Source organism: Macrotis lagotis, chromosome 2 (genome assembly GCF_037893015.1).
Source record: "Macrotis lagotis isolate mMagLag1 chromosome 2, bilby.v1.9.chrom.fasta, whole genome shotgun sequence".
Classification (NCBI taxonomy): domain Eukaryota; kingdom Metazoa; phylum Chordata; class Mammalia; order Peramelemorphia; family Peramelidae; genus Macrotis; species Macrotis lagotis.
Genome location: NC_133659.1, coordinates 161855996 through 161863110, shown reverse-complemented (window position 1 = coordinate 161863110; position 7115 = coordinate 161855996).

Genomic DNA, 7115 nt, shown 5'->3' with positions numbered 1-7115 from the left:
ATTTTTCTGATTCTTTAAGAACAGAAGTGATTGAAATGTTACCTTTTACATGGAAGCCCCCTTTTAATCAAATCAAATTAGCAATTATAAAAGGTGAACCTTGCCTTTAAGAAGAGATACAAATTTGAAAGTAAAAATGTCAGCTAAAGAAACAAAAGCCTACCTGCTTGTCTTCCAAATCCCATAAAGATAGCACCTAGGAAGGTGCTTTGTGAAGGTTTTTAGCATAACAGATGGGGCACTCCTTTACTGAAATGCTTGATTTCTGGTCCCATCTTCAGTTGCTGCCTGCCTCATCCCAAGAGAACCCAGTTTTCTCTTTTGTTTGGACAAGCTGGGGGGTAATGTTTCAGATTCCACCTTCACTTTGTCAAAATGATAAAAATTCCAATGTAGCAGTCCATTTGGGGAGGGTTTGACTCATTAAACACCCTAAATACGACTGTGTAATTATAAAATTTAGAGAAATATTAAAAAAATACAAGTATTAACCTAATTTTATTTTGCTCTTTCTTTAGGTCAAATTCTAGAGGTTAACATTTGGATCTTATTAGGACAAACTCTGGGGTTAACATGTATTTAATTTAATTATCTCTTTTCAAGGCCAAAACTCAGTGAGTACCCCTCCTCATATTTGGAGGCCCAATCCACAAGAATCTGATACAATTAAAAGAACTGAGCAACAGCAAATTTTGATTTTAGAACTAGTGTTCTTTTTATTGAATTTAATGCTAGTATGGTGATGTTAAAAATCATCTAACTTAGGCTCTAAGTCTTGGGCCACATACCTCTGGTTTTGCCATAGGTGCTAACTCATTCTTTTCACAGTGACTGTATCATCTAGACTGATGGGGTTCCTTTTTATATGACCCCTAGGGTTTTCTCTTGTACCAGTATCTTACTGTTCTTTTCCCTACTCCCACCTGTCACTGTTTTCAATTAGCTGGAATAGGGACCACAAACATTGAGCCAGGGGGATAAAATGCTCTCCAGTCTCCCAAAACTTCCATGAACATATGAACCACTTTTACTGTGATAGGGAGGGAGTAGCTTGTGTCTTAACTATGATAGTCATTGGTACAATCTTTTTCTCATTTTACTCTAAACTCTGAAGAACTTTACAGTGTTTTGGCATGATTCACTACCCATCTCCTTTCCTGAAGATATTCTATCTAGGTTTGCAGTATGTCCTATTAAGAGAGAAATAGTCTCACAGATTGACACTGTATTATCAATGGAGAGGGCCCATGAGATGTCTTCAGGGAAATGTAATAAACTGAGATCGCAGATGGTTGGCTATGTAACAGCCCTGAGGCAGGACTGGAACTTCTGGGGGAAAGTCTACTGAAAAGACATAAGACAAGTTAAGTACATCTTTATTTACCAAAGTGCCTTGGCAGGTAACCCAAGATATCTATAATGTATGGCACATCAGCATGAATAGGGGGCACTACTTTATTAAACTTTCTTGTAATCCACAGTCATTCTCTATGACCTGTCTGGTTGTTGAACTGTCCAAACAGGGCTGGTAAAGGCATTATAGACATGCCTCAGTAAGCCCATCCTATAGAACTCCTTTCTTGACTCTCCTTTCTCTTTATGCCCTCTTAGAAGGTGCTACTGTATTACATACAATAAGATCATCTTTGGTAACAGCATTGCTGGGGGCCCCAGTTGTGGCTCAGGAGAAGAGAGGAGCATCTGAGGTCAGGCTTCCAGTAGAGCTCAGAAAAAAATCTAAAGTCCGAGACATTATTCCGCAACTCTAATACAACCAGAATCTGACTGTAACATAAAGTTACCAGCCAAGAAATGAGCTACTGAGAAAAAAACTTAATAAGTAAAAGAAAAAGGAACATACACAAGAAATTGACAATCAAAAACTATTATGGTGATAGAGAAGATCTGGATTTTAAGGAAGGAGATAATGAAGTTAAAACAACTAATCTTGGGGCAGCTAGGTGGTGCAGTGGATAGAGCACTGGCCCTGGGGTCAGTGTTCAAATCTGGTCTCAGACACTTAATAATTACCCAGTTATGTGGCCTTGGGCAAGCCACATAACCCCATTGCCTTGCAAAAAAAACTAAAAAAACCCCAAAACAGCTAATCTTCCTTCAAAGAAAAAAAAGCAAAATGTTTACATATTCAAAAAGAGTTTTTAAGAGTTTAAAAAGGACTCTTTAAACAAATAAGAAAAGATAGAGGGGAAAATGGGAGGAAAAAATAAGAGCAATAGAAGAAAATTATGAAAAATTGCCCAAAAATTTACAGAATAAAATAATTCCATAAAAATTAGAATTGCACAAAGGGAAGCTGTTGATTTCATAAGACTCTAAGAAATGATTTTTAAAAATAAAAAGAATAAGGGGTGGCTAGGTGGTGCAGTGGGGGCAGCTAGGTGACTCAGTGGATAGAGCACTGGCCCTGGAGTCAGGAGTACCTGAGTTCAAATCTGGCCTCAGACACTTAATAATTAGCTGTGTGGCCTTGGGCAAGCAACTTAACCACATTTGAATTGCAAAAACCTAAAAAAAAAAAGAATGAAAAAATAGAATATGAAATATCTCATTGGAAAAACAACTCTCTTGGAGAGCAGACTGAGGAAAAGAGACAACATAATAATAATTATTGGATTACCTAAAAGGTATGATAAAAAATGATTCTAGATATTCTACTTCAAGAAATTATTAAGAAAAATTTCACTGCAGATTTAGAAATAGAAGGCAAACTTAGAAATTCACTGATCATCACCTGAAAGAGATCCCAAGATGAAAACTCATGGAAACATTATGTATGAATTTTGAGGCTACCAAGTCAAAAAAAAATATGGAAAAAAATGAGAAAAAATTTAATAATGTGGAACTACAGTCAGGATAACACAAGACTTCGTATGGAACATTTTATTCCAAAAACCAAAGGATTAAGAATAATCTTCCCAGGGGCAGCTAGGTGGCTCAGTGGATAGAGCACCCAGCCCTGGAGTCAGGAGGACCTGAGTTCAAATCCAACCTCAGACACAATAATTGCCTAGCTGTGTGACCATGGGCAAGTGACTTAACCTCATTGCCTTGCAAAAAAAAAAAACATGACAAATTAAAAAAAAAGATTAATCTTCCCTGCAAAGCTTAATGTAATCCTGGGGGAAAAAAGCATGTTTATTAATTAAAGTACTTTCAGACTACACAGAGATGTCATTTTGGTCTTCATACATATACATATGTGTGTATATGTATATATATATATGTATATATATATATATACATATATATGTAGAAGGCTTAGGGTTGAGTAGAGTATGATGGCATAGTCACATGATCCTAAAAAATGAAATTGAGTAGGGAGAGGTAAAATGTAGCAATTATCTCATACAAATGAAGTGTGAATGGAAGAACTGTTTCTATGGAAGCAGATAAGAGTGGAGGGTTAGTACTGCTAGAACCTCATTCTCATCAAAATTGGGTTCAAGAGGGGAACTAGATGGGCAAGGGAATAGATAAGGGATGGACTGTCAGATCAAAAAATAGGGTAATAAGAAAGGATAAGGGAGGGAGTATTACAAAAGCAGGCAAATTAAGAAATAGGAAGGTCCTTTCTCATGCTTTTTTTCCCTTTCCCTTGAGTTCTAATTCCTCTATCACAAAATGACTAATATATAGTTATGTTAAACACAAATGTACATGAACAAAATTTACCAGGCTCCTCTCCCTATTTCAACCCATGAAATACTCTCCCTTGTCCCAAGTTGCTGCCTGGCATCATAGACCCAGAACTGGAAGGGACTTTAGAGGTCATCTGGTTCACCTGCCTCATTTTTGAAATGAGAAAGAGAAATACTAGAAAGGAATATTGTTCACAGTCACACAGTAAGAATGGAGTAGAGTTGGACCTAGACCCTGGTTCCAGCACAGAGATCTTGCTTTACCATCCCATCTCACTGAGAATGGCATCCTTATTCCCCCAAACTAATGCTCTGATTCCTATTGCACTCCGTTTTCTGATACACCATAACACCAAACCACATGAGCCAAGATTTCAAGAAAAGCAAACATTCAGATGGGGCAGCTCAATGATGCAATGGAGAGAGGACTGGACCTGAAGTCAGGAAAACTATCATATTGAGTTCAAATTCTCCCTCAGACATTTAACTAGTGAAATATTCCTGAGCACGTCACTTAACCCTGGCTGCATTGGTTTCTCATCTGTAAAATGAGAAGGAAATAGCAAATTGCTCCAGTATCGCTGCCAAGAAAACACAAAATATTGAACAGGGAAAACAACCCAACAACAACAAAAGACTCAGATGCAAGCAAAGTGTATCATTTGGCCTGGGTGAAGAATGGAAATGGAAAATGAAATGCAAACTCTGGGGGACAACTGATGACAGTCAAGTTTGTCTGAAATGAGAAGTGCATAAAGGGGGAAAAAAACATGTGAAGACTGGAAAGGAAGCAGATTATGGAGCCCCAGGAGTTTGTATTGTCATCCTAAAGACAACAAAACTGCTGGATTTTTGAGCAAAGAATAGGAATGGTCAGGGCTACGTCTTGGGAATACTTGTCAACTCTGTGGAGGATGGATTGGAGAAAAGAGAGAACAGAAGCAGGGAGATGAATTAGGAGACTATGTCAGTGGTTCAGGTGAGAGGTGGAGAGAGCCTGAGTGTCCATATGAGAGGTGCTGAAAAAAGAGAAGAATCCAGACTTGGTGACTTTGGCTGTGGAGAGCAGCAGGAGAATATTTCACACCTGCTAGCCTTTTTCCTCTCTTGATTCCATATTTCTCCACCTCCTCTTTCTTGGTTCTTTTTTTTTTTAGGGTTTTTTGCAAGGCAAATGGGGTTAAGTGGCTTGCCCAAGGACACAGCTAGGTAATTATTAAGTGTCTGAGACCAGATTTGAACCTAGCTACTCCTGACTCCAGGGCCGGTGCTTTATCCACTGCACCACCTAGCCATCCCTTTCCTGGTTCTTGTTAACCCAAATGCTCCTCTCCAGTCCAAATTGGATCATTCCCCAGAAGGAATATGATGGAAGACTGCTTCAGATGATAAGTCTCTGAAGTGAATGAGTCTGATCTCTGAAAACAATGGATGTTATCAAAAAGAGACATATATATATATGTATATATATATATATATATATATATATATATACATATATATATATATATATGTATATAGGCTATTCTAACAGACTGCCACCTGGACAGTATCAGGAGCTGGCATGCTGCCCTGAGAGATAAGGTGTGCTGGAGTCCTTGGGAGCTGGACATTCTGCCCCACAGCCCAAGGACACAGGACACAGCTGTGTTTTGTCACCTCCCCCCCAAGTAACGCCTGTAGTGCAAGACACTGCACGTATATACTGCTTGTGCACTCCCATTCCCTCCATTTTCTTTGTTCTACCCTGGAAGACCTAACAGTATATATGTAAAAGCTAAGCAGTAATAAAATTGAGCTGGAGGCATAAGGCAGTGGTGGCTTGACTCCTTATTTTCAGCTCCCCTCTGGGAGGGAGGTTGTTGCTGTGGGTCCCAAGGTGAAGCTAGCCAAAACATATATATTCAGAAGTTCGACCTAACTGTCTCAGGTAAATGAACTACCTATCTTCTTTCCACCCCATCCTACAATCACACTTGTACACTTTTGAAGGCTACTCTACTCTCCTACCCTAAGCCCTTTCCAACACATATCTTCCCTTCCAACTTTGACTCTTAGAGGAGGAAGCAGGAGGAGAGATACTTTTTCCTTCCATAAGGCAAAAGTTGAGCATAGAAAACCGAGGTTGGAAGGACTATCCTAAGGTCACACACACAGTGAATGACTAGGTCTGACTGAAGTATACACCTACCTTCCTGGAGAAAAGTCAACCTTTCAGTCTATCCTCCACTCCCTCCGCCCCCCCCCCCCCCCCCCCCACTCCAGGCAATTTTCTTTCACTGAAGGACAATCCCTGAGGACTGAACCTGCTCCTGAAATAGTGAAGCAGAAATGTCTCCCTCTTATGGGAGTGTCCATAGGAGGGAGAAAAGGTGTGATACAGGGGGTAAAGAGGTACACTAGAAGAAACTAGTGCACACTGGGAGAGAAGGAAGACTTTCTGGGAGTAAAGTGGGGAGAAACTGAAGGAACTTAGCAAATACTGGCATTCTAAAAGAGATACTCTCCAGTTAGTGCCTATTGTCATAATTTAATGATAACTTGTCTGTTTTTCTCTGTATCTCCATCCTTTGTTCACACCTTCTAGCCCCTTTCTCTCTTAATTATCCTTGTTTCCATACTTTCCTATCCCTCTTTCTTCTGAGTTACCCAAATATCCAAAAAATTATATGAAGTGTTGAATCCCTTTCCTATTCTCTTCCTACTCTCTCTTGCTTTCTTCATATATTCCCCTTTCCAGGTCTCTATCTCACTTCTTAGTAATATTAATGCTTAAAGATTCTGACATTGTTTTAAAGATTGTAAATGCAGAGTTTGACATTATAAACCTGTAGATTTTGTTTGAATTTGTGAGTGGGGTCTTAATATTAGTAGTCCTGACAGCAGCATATGTCTTCCATTGGAGACAATGGAATTACCTTTACAGAATTCAAGATAATCTGAAGACATGGGAGATTATGACTTGGGCAGTCCTTGTGAGTGAGACAGAAAAACTGGACAGAAAAACACATTTTTCCTTTTTGGAGAAGGAAGTGAAGAGATGGGCCCTGAACCTTGCATGTTCTCATCTGATCTAGTTTCATGGAAGGGATGTGACCAGCCTGCTCTTTGACAATCACTCCAGAGTTACTAATGTACTGAACCACAGGGGGGAAAAAAAGACTAGAGGAAAGATGTCCACTTTTCTAGCTATCTTCCCTTCAGATCAAAAACATAGAATGAAGATACATGGATATGACAAATACAGAAATACATATTTATACATAGGCACATATAACCTTCATATACATACAATACATATATGTGTTCTGTATAAATGTGTGCATATGTGTATATATTTATATGTATATATGATGTATATATGTATTCAAAGAGAGAGAGAATGAGGCCTGTTAAGGGGTAGGCAGGAAAAAGATGTTCTTACCTCTTGGTCTTTGTTCTATTCCTTTATCTTTT